Below are 17,405 nucleotides of genomic sequence, written 5' to 3'. Positions count from 1 at the left end.
CTCCTACATAGTCTCTTCCTGCAGGAGCCTGAAGGGTGGAGTTCAGGGTTGTCAGGGAGAATTTAACTCACTTCAAAACTTCATGAGCTCTGTTTGCTTCTCCATGCAACTGCTCAATACTGTATTCCATCTGCACATGTTCATCTACTGATCATGAAAATGTTGCAGAATCCATCATTTAGGTCCTTGTTTTCATTTTGTTGGGTTAGATTCAAAGTTTAAAATTATACCTCATGTGTTTTCCCCCATTTTTTCATTTAAAATATGACATTAGGGTTGAGGGTTGAGGGTTAAGTTCTTGTCTAGGGGCAGGTTGTGTGACTAGCCCAGGCTCAAGGCTCTCTCCCATTAAAAGCGAGCTGACTTTGTGCCCAGTCTGCCTGACTGAACCTGAATTTTTGTTGTTTCATTCATTTTGACCCAAGCTTGTTTGTGTGTCTCGACTGTGGCAAGAAAAGACCACGTCTCAGGCTCAGGGCATGCAGAGAGTATGATTTCATGTATGCTGCCGTGGATTTCATGTCTTTTTTTTGCTGGATTAGATTGAAACTGACAGCTGTTGGATGCAGACCTCATTGGTACATTGTTTTTGGTTCATTATTTGTGAAGACATAGACTTGTCATAGATCTGGCTATCTGGCCTTTTTTAAAAAAAAAAATAGTGTTGCTGTTTGTGTCGGAGACTGCTGTGTCTGCTTGGCTGGTGCTGGCAGGCCACATACTGCTGGGACACTTGTAGTTTGTTGTCTTGTGTGGGCTGATTGTATGTGGCTTGATTGTGTAGGCTAACATTGTATGTGTGGCTGTATGAGCAGCCAGCATCACTGAATATAAAACTGCATTGCTTTCCTGCTGGTTCAGTCTTCGGCTCCGTGTCTGGTTCTTCTGCATCGTTGCAGAAACATGGGGCATTTTTGTGAGGCAATTTAAGACAAATTTTCAGTTTATCTTTAATTTCTGTAATGCCATGTCCAAAGCAAGCACTGACAGATTTCAGAGTAAATGCTGGTCTGCAAATAACTAGTGCAACCTTGTTTGCATCAAAAATGGACAACTAAAGCATCAAAAAATTGAAACACGTTGTCAAATAAAGAGTTCCACTTAACCTAATTATTATTATGTATTTTATTGTGAAAATAAAATTAAATATTAATTCATACTGATGGTGTCTGATAATAAATCTATGATCAGATATTTATCAAAGTCACTTCATCAAATATTAATGCCTACAACTAACATGAGAGTGTTGGCAACTCCACACAGCATTCCTGCTGTTTGGGGACATTTGCAGAGGCGAATTTGGCTGGGAAAACAGCCAGTGGAAACTTCCAGAAAGTTGATAGCTCCATCAGCGGAGGAGCTGACAATCTGCAACAATCTGGAGGAGTGGACTGTCGACAAATGGTTTGGTGAAACACCGGATGAAGACGAGCACACGGCGTGACTAATGACTTAATGGGATTCTATGGGATGCGACCCATTAAGGGCTGCAGCGCCGGATTGATGGACAACTCGAGGATGTAAAAACGCAGCACTTCATCAAACAAACAATTTCTCAAGTCTTTGTCGTAATGAGCTTTATTGAGCTTTGTTAGATTCATTTCAACCGTGCTTCGACTTCTCAGCTATCAAATAGAAGACTTCATCAGACTTGTCATCACTGTTACAGTCGATGTGCTCTGCAGTACATTGTGTTCACTTGTTTTTCTTTCAGTCAAGCTTAGTACCAAGGTAGTACAATCACCGTGCACCATGAGGCTGCTGGGGGGCTGCATGGTGTTAACCTGGAAGAGACACTGAGCCTTCCTGCACACACAGGAGGTTTCAGTCCCTTTTGCTACCTCAGTGTCTTTTTAATCATCTTTGTGGATTTCTTTAATATGTTGCTAACCTGCCAGTTTATTCTTGTTCTTTGTCCAACAAGTATTCTCATTTCTCTCCTCAAGTGTTCTTCTTCCTCTTCATGGTGGTAAAAGGCTCAGATCGATCAGTTCATAAAAGGGTTCCCTCCTGCCATGTTGTTATCAATGCTTTCCTATTAGGTTGGCCAGGGATTTGGGTTCTCTTGTACCACCTTTTGTTATGAACCATGTTTGTGCTGAAGTGTGTGCAGCAGGCAGACAGTATCAATATCGGCTGAATTCATCTGGACAGTCCTCTTCATTTCAGACAAATGGAGCCTCTGCGATCCTGACTTTTCATTTGCAATTCACCATTAATGTTTGTATCAGTAGTGTACGAACAGATCGTTTGCATGAGTCAAAGATCAAACCACTGCCAAGTAAAACAGGATTGAGCTGCTTCTCTTCACATTGCTACTTTTATGTCTTCCTACACAATGATGACCATTAAGCTGTGTGCGCTGACCACAACTTCCACCTCAATTACTGGCTATACTGTAGTTTCCTGTCTGCATAATGGATTGTGAAGAATGCTCACTTGTCTCTGGCTGAATTTAAAAGGGGAAAAAAGCTAAAAGGAGAATAAAAATAGAGTCAGATATTCAGCAATTCCATTTTTTTGTTAAAGAATGGCTTTAATTCAGTATTGTTTATTGTGAACTACTTCCATGACAAGACTTAACTAAAACATGTTAGTGTGTCTCTTGATATATTCCGACTTTTTTACGATGTCTGGCACTCGGGGCCAATCCTCATAGCATTCTACCCAAGGCACAAGTTTTTCACCCATGGTGCAACAGCCAGTGTAACTATGCCAATGTAGCTATTTACACCCGGCTGTATGTAGCCTAGCATGGTATCTAACCAAGTAGTTCTGTTGCCTAATTTTAACAAGTAATTATGTTGCCTAAACTACCCAAGTATTTTTGTTGTCTAAACTTAACCAAGTACTTCTGTTACCTAAACCTACCAAGTTATTATGTTACCTAAACAGAACCAAGTAATTTTGTTGCCTGAACCTACCCAAGTAGTATTGTTGCCTAAACCTAACTAAACTTTGACTTTAAAGTAACCTAAGTCTAAAAGCTAAGCTACCACTGACTCTTACACTGAAGGACAGGCTCAGACCCTGCTTTTTGGTGGGACAGTCCTGTGCTTAACCCACTGATGTATCACAGCCTCTTATTTGTGGAGAGTTTATCAGGATTTATAGTTAAACTAAGGGATTTGGGTGTGAATAGTCAAATGGCTGCAGTGTGACTATTCTCAACAAGGTGCAAACAGACATTTTATTGATAAAACGCTCTTTCATTTCCTAAAACTGGGCACTGTAGTTCTTAGCAAATGTCATTCAAAGGGTGAATAATGCATTTGTTAGGGACTATTTTCAGCAGTGCATTAATAAGTCACAGTCTGTCTCCTTGTCCCTCTTAACAGTCATGTTTCCTTTTTTATTTTGAGGTTTTTACCATTCATTCCTGCAACTTCACCTCCTGCCTTTGTGTTTTTCTGGCTAATTTTGATTGTTTGCCCCATCCTGATTAGTTTCACCTGTGCCTTGTTATCCTTCCCCTCACTGGTATGTTTAGTCTGCGTGTCCTTTCCCTAAGTGATACTTTGTTTTTGTCTCAATTTATCAAGTGTTGCAGCCCTTTCCCCAGTGTCCTCAGAGTTTTTGGGACTTCCATGTTGTTTTTTTGTGGACTTTCTGACTGATTTCATTGACTTTGGATTTCACCTGTTTCCTTTAGATTTGTTTACTTTGCTGGACTGATTCTCTGGTTTTGACCTTGGCTGCCTGACTATTTTGTAGGCCTTTTGTACTTCCATGTATTAAAGGACCAGTGTAGGACTTAGTGGCAAGCTTGTAGGCATGTCATGATACTCTTCCCCTCCAAACATGTAGGAGAACCTGCAGTGGCCACGAAACGTGCACAAAATGTGCAAGGCCATCTGTAGCCAGTGTTTGGTTTGTACTTTCTGGGCTACTGTAGAAACATAGCAGTTTAACATGGCAGCCTCCATGCCGAATCTGTTTCCTCTGTAGAAACAGCTCCCTAAATAGTTGATTCCATCAAGCAAGGCACGTCTGTGCCACAGTTCTGATACATCTTTTGCATGGCTGCCCGCCTGATTATATTTACATGCTCAGATTTTGTTGATTAGGTCCTCTCTCCTTGCTCTTTGTGCTTCTACCGTGGATAAGCAGGCTATGTGCTTAAATAGTTTCTTTTCTGTATGTAATTATGATTGCGAGTCTGCACAGGGTCTTTTATTTTGAAAATGAACCAGATTCTCTCTGCCTTTTCTGTGTCTGACATCCCGCTTGTTCAATCTGCTCTGTGCTAATTGATGCAGCATCCATCAAAAATAGACTCGCGCGTATTTGAAGTGGAGTGGAGAGCCACTTCTGGGAGGTGCCAAGGTGCTGCTGATGGAATCACAGGCATTGTGTAGAATGGCTGCGATTGGCTCCGGCTGATGTGGCGCAGCTGTAACATGATGCAACCGCACCTGGTGGAATTTAGCCATAAGGGAACGAAAACACAACAATTCTCATTTTCAGGTGATTAGACGCTAATGAAACACGTTAATGAATATTATACTCCATATCTGACAATAATGCCCCATAAATTTCTTACACACTAAACCTTTAAATCATTTGGACTCCATCAGTTCTGCTTTGGAGACTGCATTTTGGGTCCATTTCCTGTTTGCCCTGCTTGACATTTGTGACATAATACACAGTTTGGTGCTATAGTGCTTCCAGTATCAGGATGGTGTTTGTGGGATTGAGTCAAAATGAACTGCAGTGCCATTGTTCATCATAACATAGGAACATGTCACTGAGTGCGTCAGCGTGGCTCAATTCTATGGTTCAAAGGAATAAGATAAATCAGATTTTCACACAGGCAGTACTTGTTAGAAGTACCAGTTCATTGTTGATTTTGATCTTTTAATGGGATTGTATCGAGAACATTGTCAGCCTTATCCTGTCATCATTGAGAAGTTAGTTGTTTTAAATATTAATGCAACTTTTATTTGCATTGGCAAAGAAGACAATGAGGAGCAAGAACACTTTTAAGTCTGCCCAGCTGGCACTGTGGAAACCAAACAGCTACAATAAATACATCAAGTGAGCAAGTATTAATCTAAAGCATCAACGTATTAATCAGGAACATCACTGCAACAACATGTACAACTAAGATTAATCAGGGCCCTAATGAGCTCTGAAACTACTCGGGGACACAAGATGAAGATCTGCTGTAGCCGAAATAATTCCACGCAGCAGTGCTGAAAGCACACTTCCCAAGCTCACTGTTTAATGATACTGGCTGTGTGCTGTTCCAGGATTTAAGCTGCTGGAGACACGTTGAGTTGTGCTTTAATTCAGCAGTCTGTCTTTAATTTGCTGTATGGCTTCTAGTTATTCTTGTTGCTGCTATTAAATTGATTGATGGGAGAAAGTGGTTAATTATTACCTTTCACTGTCTGACTGATTCACTTTTTGAGAGCGCGGCGCTCAGATTTAGGAGAAATTTTGTACAGAAGGTGGTATTTAAATGTGAGCTCAAAGCCGTCCTGCAAATGACCTCGTCAGAGTGGAATGTGAATTAAAGTTGACATTTCCACAGATCCTGAAGTTTAACTTCAGTGCTTTCATTCACGGCCTCTGCTACCAGCTGGTTTTCAAAGTATTTCTATTACTGTGTTAATGCTGGATTCCAATTTAACTTCTTTGTCTGAAAGTACTACTTATACTGTGAACTCCCATTAATGTAAAGACACAGTTGGGTACACTCGTAGAAATAAAGATGCTAACTAGAACCATAAAGGGTTCTTTGGCTAGTCCACATAGGAGAAGGGATTTATCAAGAACCCACTTAGGGTTTATCTAGATCCCACATATGGGGTTCTTCAGATAACCTGTTTATATTCCAAGGATTTTATGGACAACACTTTAGGGATTATACCAAGAACTTTTTCTAATTCCAAAAGTTTTATCTAGAACCCACACAAGGGGTTCTACAAAGAAGCCTTTTATATCGCATGAGTTTTATCGAGAACATGCCCAAGCAGTTCTACCAAGAACCCTTTTATATTCCATTGGTTTCATTGGGAACACACTCAGGGGGTTCTGCCAAGAACCCTTTTATATTCCATGGGTTTTATTGAAAACACACTCAGGGGGTTCGACAGAGAACCCCCTTATATTCCAGGGCTTTAATCTAGAACCCGTCCAGGGGGGTTCTATTGAGAACCCTTTTACATTCCATGGGTTTCATCAAGAACACACTTGTGGGTTGCATCGAGAAACTTTTTTAATTATGGTACAAATAGCTCTTGAAAAGATTTTCAAAGATTTCAACAATCCTTTAAGTGAAGTGAACTGTTTCTTCCAAATAAGGTTTAAACAGGTTCTTAATAGAACCTTTAGTCGTGCAAAGAACCCTTGACAAACCCTTTCTTGAAAAAAAAAAAAGGTTTGTTCTAGGTGGAAACCTCGGCCCTACAGGAAGAACCCCTCTGCAACCTTTATTTTTAAGAGTGCAGAGTCGAGTCTGATGTTCCCTTCCAAAAGCCTGTGCCCCACTGGAAATAACAGCCATATTTTCTGCTTTAAGTGGACTGCTTAGTGGCATTTTTAACTTCAAAGAAATGGACGAAGAGTTAATAATACGCTGCTACAGAAGAAGAAGCTGGCAGTCAACCACTTAGATGCAAGATGCTCTTATCCTTCAGGGTGGTGGCATAAAATTACCCCCTTCTCTATTACTCCATCCCTTCATTTCTCTCCAGTTTAGAAAGAGAGTGAGGGAGAAAGCAATCGATCACGACTGAAGCCCATTTCACATTTGTTCCTGATGTCCTCTGCAGCAGCAAAATGTCCTCAGCGACTGGAAATATTATCCTAACACACCCCGGTATTCTGAGACGGACCTAACCAATATTTAACAAGACACCCAGTGTTTATCTCAAAAATAAAAATAGGATAAATATAGAAGATTTGATGACAGTCGACAATGGATGACAATCCATGACATTTAAAGCACCGTACCGTAAACATACCATAAAATTTATGTGGCTAGTTGGAAGTGGACAGTTGTTTAGAGACAAGTGTTGATATGTAGACGACGGCTTCAACCTGCCGCAGCAAATTCAGCTGTGCACTGGAGGAGAACTGATGGAAAAACTGTGACTGCATCCAGAATGAATGAATTTTCTGCAGATAAGGCTGCATTTTCTGGTTCACATCAAATGGCAGTTTTATGCCCGTAATAGTTTGGTCCTACATTCACGAGCATGTGAATGGGATGTTGATATTTCTCTTCAAAGCAAGGAGGCATTTACTCAAACCCAATGTGAGTATTTAAGTGATTTACAGGCTACTGCGAAAAAAATATTAAAGGGATAGTTTGGATTATTTAATGTGGGGTTCTATGAGGTACTTAATGTGTATTAACTGCCAGTTGAGAAGCTCCCAGTTTGGAGAAGAAGCAGCAGCAGTCAGACAGCCTTTTCTGATGGGTTTTATATAAGCCAAGCATCAGTCTATCCAAACTAACCAAACTCCATGGATGAAATCAGTAATTTTACCTTGCAGAAGTTACTGGTAGTTACTGGTCTACTGCTGCCTCAATCTATTAGTTTGCTTGTGTTATTGTTTGACTTTGTTATTTTAAAAGGATTGTTCACCACACAATGGTACAAGCAAACTAACAGACCAAGGTAGCAGTAGACCAGCAACTCATGCTCTGTGAAGTAAAATTAATGATTTTGCCAAGGAGTATGGTTTGGTCAGAGAGGGTGGTATTTAGCTTATATAAAGGCTGATTACTGTCATCTGTTTGGTCGCATTCACCGAATTCCTTCTTTGTTCTCTTTCATATCAGGCAACAAATCAGATGAATCGTTTACAGGAAGTAACTCCCAATGAACTAGTAACAGCTAGCAGCACATATTAGTAAATTATTGTCATAAACACAGTTTGTTGCTCTGTCTACAAATGCAATTTAAGACTCTACCATGTTAAGAGAAAGCAGATACATCAGTGACATGGAAGTTGTGTCCTCTGGGCTAAAGAGGAAAAGGATCATCCAGATTGTTACTAGTTCTAACTTGAAAAGCCAGCATCTGTGATGTTGTGGGTGTATGTTAGTGCCCATGGCATCACAGTTAACTGTCGCATCTGTGAAGGCCCCATTGATGCTTATTTTAGCAAGACGATGCCAAGACACATTCTGCAGGTGTTACAACAGTGTGGCTTCATAGTAAAAGACTTCAGGTACTAGATGGACATGCCTGCAGTCCACACCTGTCTCCCATTGAAAATGTGTGGTGCATTATGAAGCACAAAATACAACAGAAGAGATGTCAAGTAAGAATGGAAGAGAATTTTGCTTTCAAAAACTGCTTACAGAGTGTTGTTTAAAGAAAAGGGAATGTATACACAGATGTAAACATGGCCCTGTCCCAACATTTTTAGAACCTATTGCCGGCATCAAATTCAGAATGAGTATGTATTTGCAAAAAGCAATGAGTCTGTCTAAATATCTTGTCTTTTATTGACATTTTACATAACGTCCCAGCTTATTTGGAATTGGGGTTGTGCATGGACTATTGATAAGTACCTCAAACAACCTCACATTAAATTAAAACTGCAAGCAGCAGTAGACATTAGCCTTAGAACTAGCCCTTGCATCTGTTGGGGCGTGCTGGGGCTGTGACCATGTTGCCAGATGCTGACTGGCCAAGGAGGCGCTGAATTTTGGCACACTTTGGACACCACGGGAAGAAATTCGATGTCAGTTTCTGTCTCCATGAGGTGGTGCTATGACTATGACTCCTGAAAGTCATGTAGATGTGTTCAGGATGAGACTCTTATCAAACATGTCGAATCAAAATTGGATGCCACACTGCAGCCATACCCTTCAGATTTTACAAAGTTTTTTTAATAATTTTTGATCCCAAACTAGTCTAGATGGCACACACTGAGGAAGTGGTTAAAATACAACATGTGGTTATCACCAAAATTAACCACAAAATGCAAAATGGTTGACTTCCTGTTGGGTCTAGGCAATGGGTCCAAGAGACTTATTGGTGTGTCTGGCCATGATACATGCCTGCACCGATTTTTGTGGATATCAGTGAAACATGCTGAGGGGGCTGCTTTTTAGAGGGGGGCACGCCCATTGGCAAAACTTATTTCAAATGAGATTTTTTTCACCAGGACTAACACGTTTGCCAAGTTTCTTGCACCATCGAGCATGTTAAGCCTCTCAAAAATGCAACTGAAGAAGAGGGAGAAGAAGTAATAAAATAATAAAGATAATAGGAGCTAATCCAATAGGATCCTTGCACTGTTCGGTGCTCAGGCCCTGATAATTCGAACTATACCTTTAAGAGAGCGAGTATCAGTAAAGCAATGGCAGAGTAATACTCGCCAAAGTTAAAAACATATAGTCATAAAACCTTCTAGCTAAAGCCAGAGTGAAAAGGGCAAGTTAATGTTTAAAGAAACTGTTCCAGCTCCTCTCCGATCTTCTGGCAGGCGATTGGGGCTCGTCCAACTCTGATATTCTCTCATTTAAACCACACAGCGCCATTACACTCATTGAGGCATCAGCATTAATGTGGCATTTAAGCTCTGTGCTAATGCAATGTGTCTCGAGGACGATGCTTCACAGACGGAAAACGCACACATGCACACACACCTGACTACTACTGTCTCATCTAATCTCTCAGACTTCACCTCCCTGTGTGTATGTGTGTGTCTGTGTGTGTGTGTGACAATGTGAGTGCTGTCTGCATTTGAGGGATTGAGTTGTACCTTCCTTCAACCAGCTGTCCCCCGCATTCAGTCTCTCTCTGAATGAACTGACAAGTGTTGCTTGAACAGTAAATTGGGTGACTGAAATTGTTTTTTTTCTCTTTGGAAACCTTCTCCACTCATGTCAGTCAACACTCCCATTTTCCCCCCAAATTGCATGACATAATATAGACATGACTTGAAGGGAGTGCAACGCGGCTGACATAAATAAATGTTGCATATTTTCGTGCAGCGCGCAGCAAAACACGATGGCATTCACAGAAATTTGTACTTGAGCGACGCGCACACGCGTATCATTCAAACATGACAGGAAGCAGAAGGACGTGAAAGAGATGAGAAGGTCACGGTGACGTTTGGAAAATGAAGTCAGGAATTATGGCTCGCCAAATGTGCGCTGAATATTTTAGGCAAGCACAGTGGGTATAAACCTGCAGCTGTCCCAGCATTTTCCTCATACTAGGAACTCGAAATTAAAAATGAGAACACACACATACAAAAAAAAAAAAAAATTACAGTCTGTCTCTTGCTTTGGCTCATTTTCTTTAAACACTCTCTAAACACAAAGTGCAATTGTCACAACTGTTTTATGGGACATCAAAACTTTATTGCATGTCTGCAAAAGGTAGTAATTCACCCAAAACGCTTCATTCATGCTCCAAAACCTCTCAGCACCAAAATGAAAAGTTGTTTTGTCACAGTGCGAGGCGTACAGCTCAAAATGTTTCAATGTTTTTTTTCGGCATGGCAGTCAACCCTGAAAACATTTCTTTAAAAAAACAGCTGTCTTTCACTTTTTGTTGACACTCACTGCCGCTGTCCTCAACAAGAAAGTCAGTTTTGTCTAGCTGAATGGTGTTGTTTATCACACTGAGCTTTTTAGCTTCAGATTGCAACAGTGGGTAAAAGTTTACTGGGAAAATTCACTGTACAATACTGTAGTTCAAAGAGAAACAACCAAATGCCTTTTTTATGTGTAAATTAAACTAGGCTGTTTGTGTAGCGATGTGTAAACAGGAAATTGATCTGTGATCTTTCATGCAGTTATATACAGGGAGCAGAATTGTCACAAAATTGCATCCATGATTAAAAAAACACAACGCTGCCAATTTAGCAGACATCAAACATCCCATGTCATAGATATTTATGGGATATGCCTGTAGATCTGACAGATTTTGATAACTGACCAGATAATTCTGCATGTGACGTCTCAAACGAGTTTAAAAGTTGTGAAGAGTTTGACAGTTTCACTGACACTCAGATCATCAGTTTTGATCACTGAGCCATGTGCAGGTGGTTATTGTGCAAATTGTAAACAATTGTACTTAAGCTTTTGCACTCATGTTCCAAAATGTGCAAATTGCTTCAGTGAATGAGAAAGTCAAATCTGTTGTGAACAACAAACAAATTGTTCAGAGATTTGAATGTATTGCTTTGATAAGAAAAAAAATGTCGTACATGATGTATCGTCAAAAGGCTAAGGTAAAACAAGTTTCTAATTGAAGTAAATCAATATATCATGTCATATGTCATCTAAATCAAGTTATCATAACCATAATGTCAAGAACTACAGCCCTAACTATAACTATAAATACTTAATACTGGAGTTTTAGGGCTGATTCTGATATTAAGAAGTAAAAAGGTCTGATATTGATATACTGGCCAATATTCTTTGTACAGAATATCATATACATTGCAGTGATCACTCTGATGTGGTTGACACTTGTGACAAAGATATGTAGGCTGAATATTTACCAGTTTAACAATAAATGTTAAAACACACACACAAATTGAGCAAAATGTATGTATATATGTATGTATGTATGTTTGTAGCTAACAAATAAAAACACTGCATTATGTTCTCAAAAAAAAAAAACATACATACATAGACCAATATTGGCTCCATAATATCTGTCGACTAATATATTGGTTGTGCTTTAAAGAACCATCTAATCCCAGTGTGCTACCACCCACTGCTTAGAGCATCTCTTAAGTTCTGCAACTCTACAGAACAGTCTGCTACGGGCGACAACATACAGAAAGCTACAGCTTCAGCTAACAAATTCTTTGTAACAGTGGGGAAATCATTTCCCTGAAAAGCATAAAAACACATTGACTGAATTAAAGCTAAATCTGGTTCGTCACTGTAATCACTTCAAAGTGTGAATGCGGTCGCACCGGCTGAACTCTCATCGCTTTCCAGTTAACAGCCCTGCTGAAACGTGTCATGATCCTGGCTGGCAGCAGATAACTGCTCAGCTCATCTGTCCTCCATTCAACCCTCACAGTGAAACGTCAGCCCGCTGCTGGCTCCGGACCCCCATCAGGTGGTGTGACTCATCCGTTTCATCATCAAATGAAATGGGTGCACGGCTGTGTGCGGGTGCCTCTCATCATGCCAGGGCATGCTTTAATGGGTAGTAGTAGATAGCCTTGTTTTTTTTTTTTTCTTCCTCCTCTTTCTGTCGTTTCACTCCCACTCCCTCTCTGCCAGTAATTAGATCTCTGGGTGGTATAGCTTCGCTGAAAATCAAAGTTTTATACCGGCAAAGTTGTATATTACTCGTCATTGTTCCAGCACTAGGAACTATTACCAGTTATTGGGGAAGTACTGAGATCCTGTACTCAATAAAAGTACTAATACCACACTGTAAAAAATATGGCAATACAAGTGAAACTCCTACATTGAAAATGTTACTTAAGTAAAAGGAAAATCTTCTTAAAGTATAAAAAGTAAAAGTAGAGTACTCAATGTAGAAAAAAAGCCCCCTGTGACTGTTAAACTGTATTATATTATTGGATTGCTGTTAGTCATGCATTGGTGTAAAAGCAAGATTTTACTTCAACTACTGGTCAGTTTCATTATGGATTAACTTGGTGATTATTTTTTCCATTATTGGTGGATTGCTTTGTACACATTTTGAAAAGTTTTTTTTTTTTTTTTCCAAGCAATAGGCGATTTTAATTAAATTCTTAAAAAAACAAAACAGTTTTATCTTATTGAAATAACTGAAGCTGAAAAGCTGAAGCCAATTTTCTTTTTAATTGTTTTAGCTGGACTTATTTTCAAATGTTTTGTGTGCAAAAATCTTGATTTTAAAAGTATATAATAGTAAAAGCTGTCAAAATATGCAGTGATGGAAAGAGCACTGATTGCTAAAATATTACTCAATTACTAGTAAAACTTCTGGTGTTAGAAATATACTTAAGTAAAAGTACAAAGTGCTCCTTGCAAAAACTTCTCATTTTAAGTCTAAATTTAATTGTTCTTATTCAACAAATGGCTCCGCCAGAGAAACAATGTCAAATAAGATGCAGTTACTGCCGTGTCTATTGATTAAATATTCATGGATACATTTTTAAACGGTTAAATTCACAACAGCACTTAAATGATTAATGATTAACCATTAACATTCTCACTCCAAACATGTGCTGTCACAGTGTTTTCTTTTTTATCTGTATGTCTTTGTTTTCATTGGCCCGTTTGTGATCAGATCACCTGATTGGCTTCTAAAATGCAGATGAAAGGTTTAGATATTACTTCAAATTGTATTCAGTACTTAACTATGGTTTTAAAAGCGACTAAACAGATTATATCTACCCGAAAGTAAGTACCCGAAAAAAGTACTTAATTACAGTCATTTGAGTATTTGTAATTAGTTACTTCCACCCCTGAAAATATGACGACAGGGACCCTGGAATGTTGAGCACCTGAAGTTGTATTTCAAACAGGAAGTTTGCAGTCAAAACTTCAACTTCAGATAAATGTAGTAGAGTAAAAAAGTACAATACTTCTCTCTGAAATGTAGTTGTAGGCAGGTTGTTACAGAGCTGTTAAACCTGCTAATTCAGAGAAAAATGAATGAATCAATAGTTATTTTTCTCATCTAATCTCAGTCTGCACATATAAACTCTGTCATGCTAAAGACATAGCTAATGACTCCAGAGCTTTAATGCAAATGTCAGCATTAACAACGGCCCAGTCTGGTAATAAAAGTGAATCGTGCCTCGTAAAAGGGCTTTGGTGAAATTAAATATGTCACATGACATAATGTACAGTGCTAATGGCTCACGAGGGCGACTTTAGCCCTCATGTCTCTTTTTGCATGTTTTCTTAGCAAATCCTTCATTCAGCTTTTGGGAAACTGCAGCAATCGAGGCTGAAACATATGTGGGAAAAAAAAAAAAAAAAAAAAAAAAAACATGCTTAGTGTACCAGAAAACTGGTGGAAGCAGAACTGTCGAACCGTTAAGAAAACATGCCGTGATTGCCCACTGAACCTGAAAATGGGACTGGCTGGAATTCATCCAAAACAAAACAAGGGACTGGAAGTGAATTTGGAAACACAGCTGCAGGACAACACCGTTCAGCCCACTCCTATAGCCTGCTGGTGGGACGTAAAAGGAAGGGGCTGATGAAATTATAACAGAAGTGGCAGTTTTATTTGTATTATTTTTCATTGGCCACTTAGGCAGACCTGGGCGAAACAGGGCCTGAGGGCTGGATCCAGCTCACTGAAAGGTTCCATGTAGCCTCAGTGCTTTTATGAGGAAATATTGCAATTAAAATGTAACAAAGACAGTCGATCAATTTGCTTACCGCTAAACCTTCAGACCTTTATTCTGAAAGGGGTCAGGGCTGTGCTCATGTGTAACGATAATGAACTGTCACTGAAATACATCCATGTTGTTGACATTCTTCTTCTACTGTTGCTGCCGCTATCGTTGCAATCTGTATCTGGCATTCATAGCATTCTGCAAAAGTTTTGGACTCTGCCAAGAAAAATTAGTCCACAATTCAATCACATGGCAATAACGAACAGCAAAAGTACATTACATTACATTAAATACATTACTGTGGGTCTGATGCCTGGTAATTAGTCAGTTAATTGATTTTAACTTTCTAATAGTCGTCAGTCAGTCGATTAATTTCCATCTTGCATTAGTCCAGCATTGTAATCAGTAGTGGACAGTAATGAAGTACATTTATATCAAGTACTGTACTTATTTTGTACTTTAGTTGAGTTCCATTTTATTCAACTTTATGCTTCTACACTTTATCCCAGAAGCAAATACTGAACTTTCTAATATATATAGCTCTCACAGGACAGTGATGGTACAGTTTTTTGATGGTCTTATAGACCATGATGCATTGCTGTAAATTAAACTAGCCAACAGTGGCCTATAAAGTAGCTAAAATGAGCTCAACCTTAAATATCTACAGCACTAAACAGCAGTAACATTAATGCAATAATATTAATCCAGAAACTTCAGACATAATAACACTGACAGGGAACATTTTACTGCAACATGAATACTTTTACTTTAAGTATAATTATCTGATAGTATTTCGATACTTTAAGTTCAGTAAGGTTTTGTGAATGCAGGACTTTTACTTGTAGTGAAGTATTTCTACAGTGTGATATTAGTACTTTTGCATTAGTAAAGAATCTGAATACTTTTTACTCTCCTGGTCACCTCGGAAGAATAACATCATGTCTATGTATTGTCTGGACAAACAGACAGACTGGTCTCCACAGAGGCTGCTGCAGAAAAGTGTGCACGCACATATGAATGCATGTTTACACATGACACTTTTATCTACTGTGAGGTACAGATCATAAACTCTGCTACACGTTGGCGCTCATCAAACATGATAAAATAGTTTTATTTCATTCTGACTTCTGTCAGACACAAAGTCACAGAGCAGCTCTGGATGTGTCTGTAAGCAGGACACAGACAGACAGACTGCAGCACAGCTAACATCAGACAGACAGACAGACAGACAGACAGAGGGAGGAACATCAACTTAATGTTACTGTGAAACAATAATATCAAACTTGTAGAGGAGGAAACACAAGTTTACCTGATTACTGTTATTTTCTCTTCAGCTCTGCTTCATCCTCTCATCAAAGTTATAAACACTGACACCCGCTTTGACGCAAGGGAGAGACGGGGGCACTTTGCGTATCTGGCGGGGCCCTACGCAATTTGTGTAGCGTGCATATCGGGCCGACCGGCTCTGCCCACAGCTGCCTGATCAATTTCTCATGTGGCCTCACATGAAAAATAATTTCCCACCCCTGCACTTATGTATATTCAGAAGCTTTCATAACATACACAATTCCCTTACTGAGTGTTTTTTTTCTTCCTCCCTATTTTTTCCTTAGTTTCATTTCTGATACAGAAATTAAGACATTGTGGCAGAATCTATGTGCTTCTTTATTTAACACACACACCATCAGCTCACTAACTTTGTATTCTCTGTATTTTGGTTGCCATTTGTGCTTATTATGCAGCCTTTTACTCTGAGCCAAGATAAATAGAAATTAGCAGTTTTAGCCCTGCTTCCTATATTTCTTTATGCTGTTTTCAAGGTTCATTATTAGAAGCTAGGTCAGCTCAATTTATGTGAATCATTAACATTAAAATACCCTCTGCTCCTGGCATACTGGTCTTTCCAGTGAAGAGCTTATTAAACCAAACTCCATTCTAAAATTGGGCATTTTATGGCAGGGCAGCGTTTTTTCATAGTAAAAACTTCAGTTACAACATCACCAAGACTTTTTCCTGGTTCACACCAATCCACAGGCACAATCAGCACATATGTCATTTATTATTCAGTTTTATTAAATTTATTATTTGTCTCAGAGGGAAATGTGTAAAAAAAGAAACACGCAATCCATGTCATTTACTCATCATCTTTAACTAAAATGTGATAAAGTGTTTTCCACAGATGTGTAGATATTGAGTGGTCTGGCACTTTCGCAGCATTTGTTTTCCCCCGTGACAGGAAAGTGATGTATTTGGCTCATACCACAGAACAGGATACATAGGGTGGTGGGACATAAACAATACCTTCAAAAGCGTAGTGTTTTTGTGTGCATTATTTCAAAAGTGAAGCCAGCTCATACGAAATAAATCTTTTTAATTACAAATGTTAATTAGAAATAATTTATTGAAGGGGAACAGCCCCTCATTCACCCCTGGCATCTATGACAAACCCCCTCTTCTATGTAGTATTAAAAAAGCCATGCAGCATGCAGGTAGGACAATGTGATTTTTATACACTTGATGATATAGTTGCACATGGACTTTTTGCACCGTATTAAAAATATGTGAAATTCAAATAGCAAAACAGCAATGTAACTTGCAGAAACACTTTAGGATACAATGCCGCCTAGACTTTATTCACTCATGTCTCAGAAACAGAGTTCTTTCAGGCTTAAATGAACAGCTTGACAACATCATATTTAGGTGGCAGCTAGATGTATGAAATAATCCGAGGGAGTAAACAGATACAATGAGTAAAAACTGTTCAACATATGATATTTTTTATCGGTGTACCTCGCCACTTCAGTTATGTCTGACATCCATAAAGCGCAGGTTGAATGCAAAACTAATGCCAGAACAATTTGCACATATTAGCAGCAAAGTGTGTGAATTTAACAGTGACATCCAGGTTTCCAGATCCCATGAATTAATACTGATGTACGAGCATTTTGAATCACAGAGCCAGTGATTGTCCCTGTCAGGATATTAGAGAAAATACTATTAGGCTAGAAGCATTGCTGACAGACACATTAAACAGACATGATATTAGCTGTGTAATTTTCCGCAGTCACATTTGCCAGACTCGCCATCATTGGATTTAGCATTGTTATCAGCTAATCTAA

General features: G+C 39.1%; 1 protein-coding gene across 1 annotated transcript in view; it reads left to right on the top strand.

Annotated features, from left to right (window-relative positions):
* Nucleotides 1-17,405, top strand: part of nrg3a (neuregulin 3a) — a 608,543-nt gene that overhangs the window by 284,589 nt on the left and 306,549 nt on the right. The gene's annotated exons all lie outside the window — the stretch shown is intronic.

Source organism: Lutjanus erythropterus, chromosome 14 (assembly GCF_056507025.1).
Source record: "Lutjanus erythropterus isolate fLutEry1 chromosome 14, fLutEry1.hap2, whole genome shotgun sequence".
NCBI lineage: Eukaryota > Metazoa > Chordata > Actinopteri > Lutjaniformes > Lutjanidae > Lutjanus > Lutjanus erythropterus.
The sequence above is the reverse complement of the archived record's forward strand: the minus strand, read 5'-3'. Positions and strand labels throughout refer to the sequence as shown.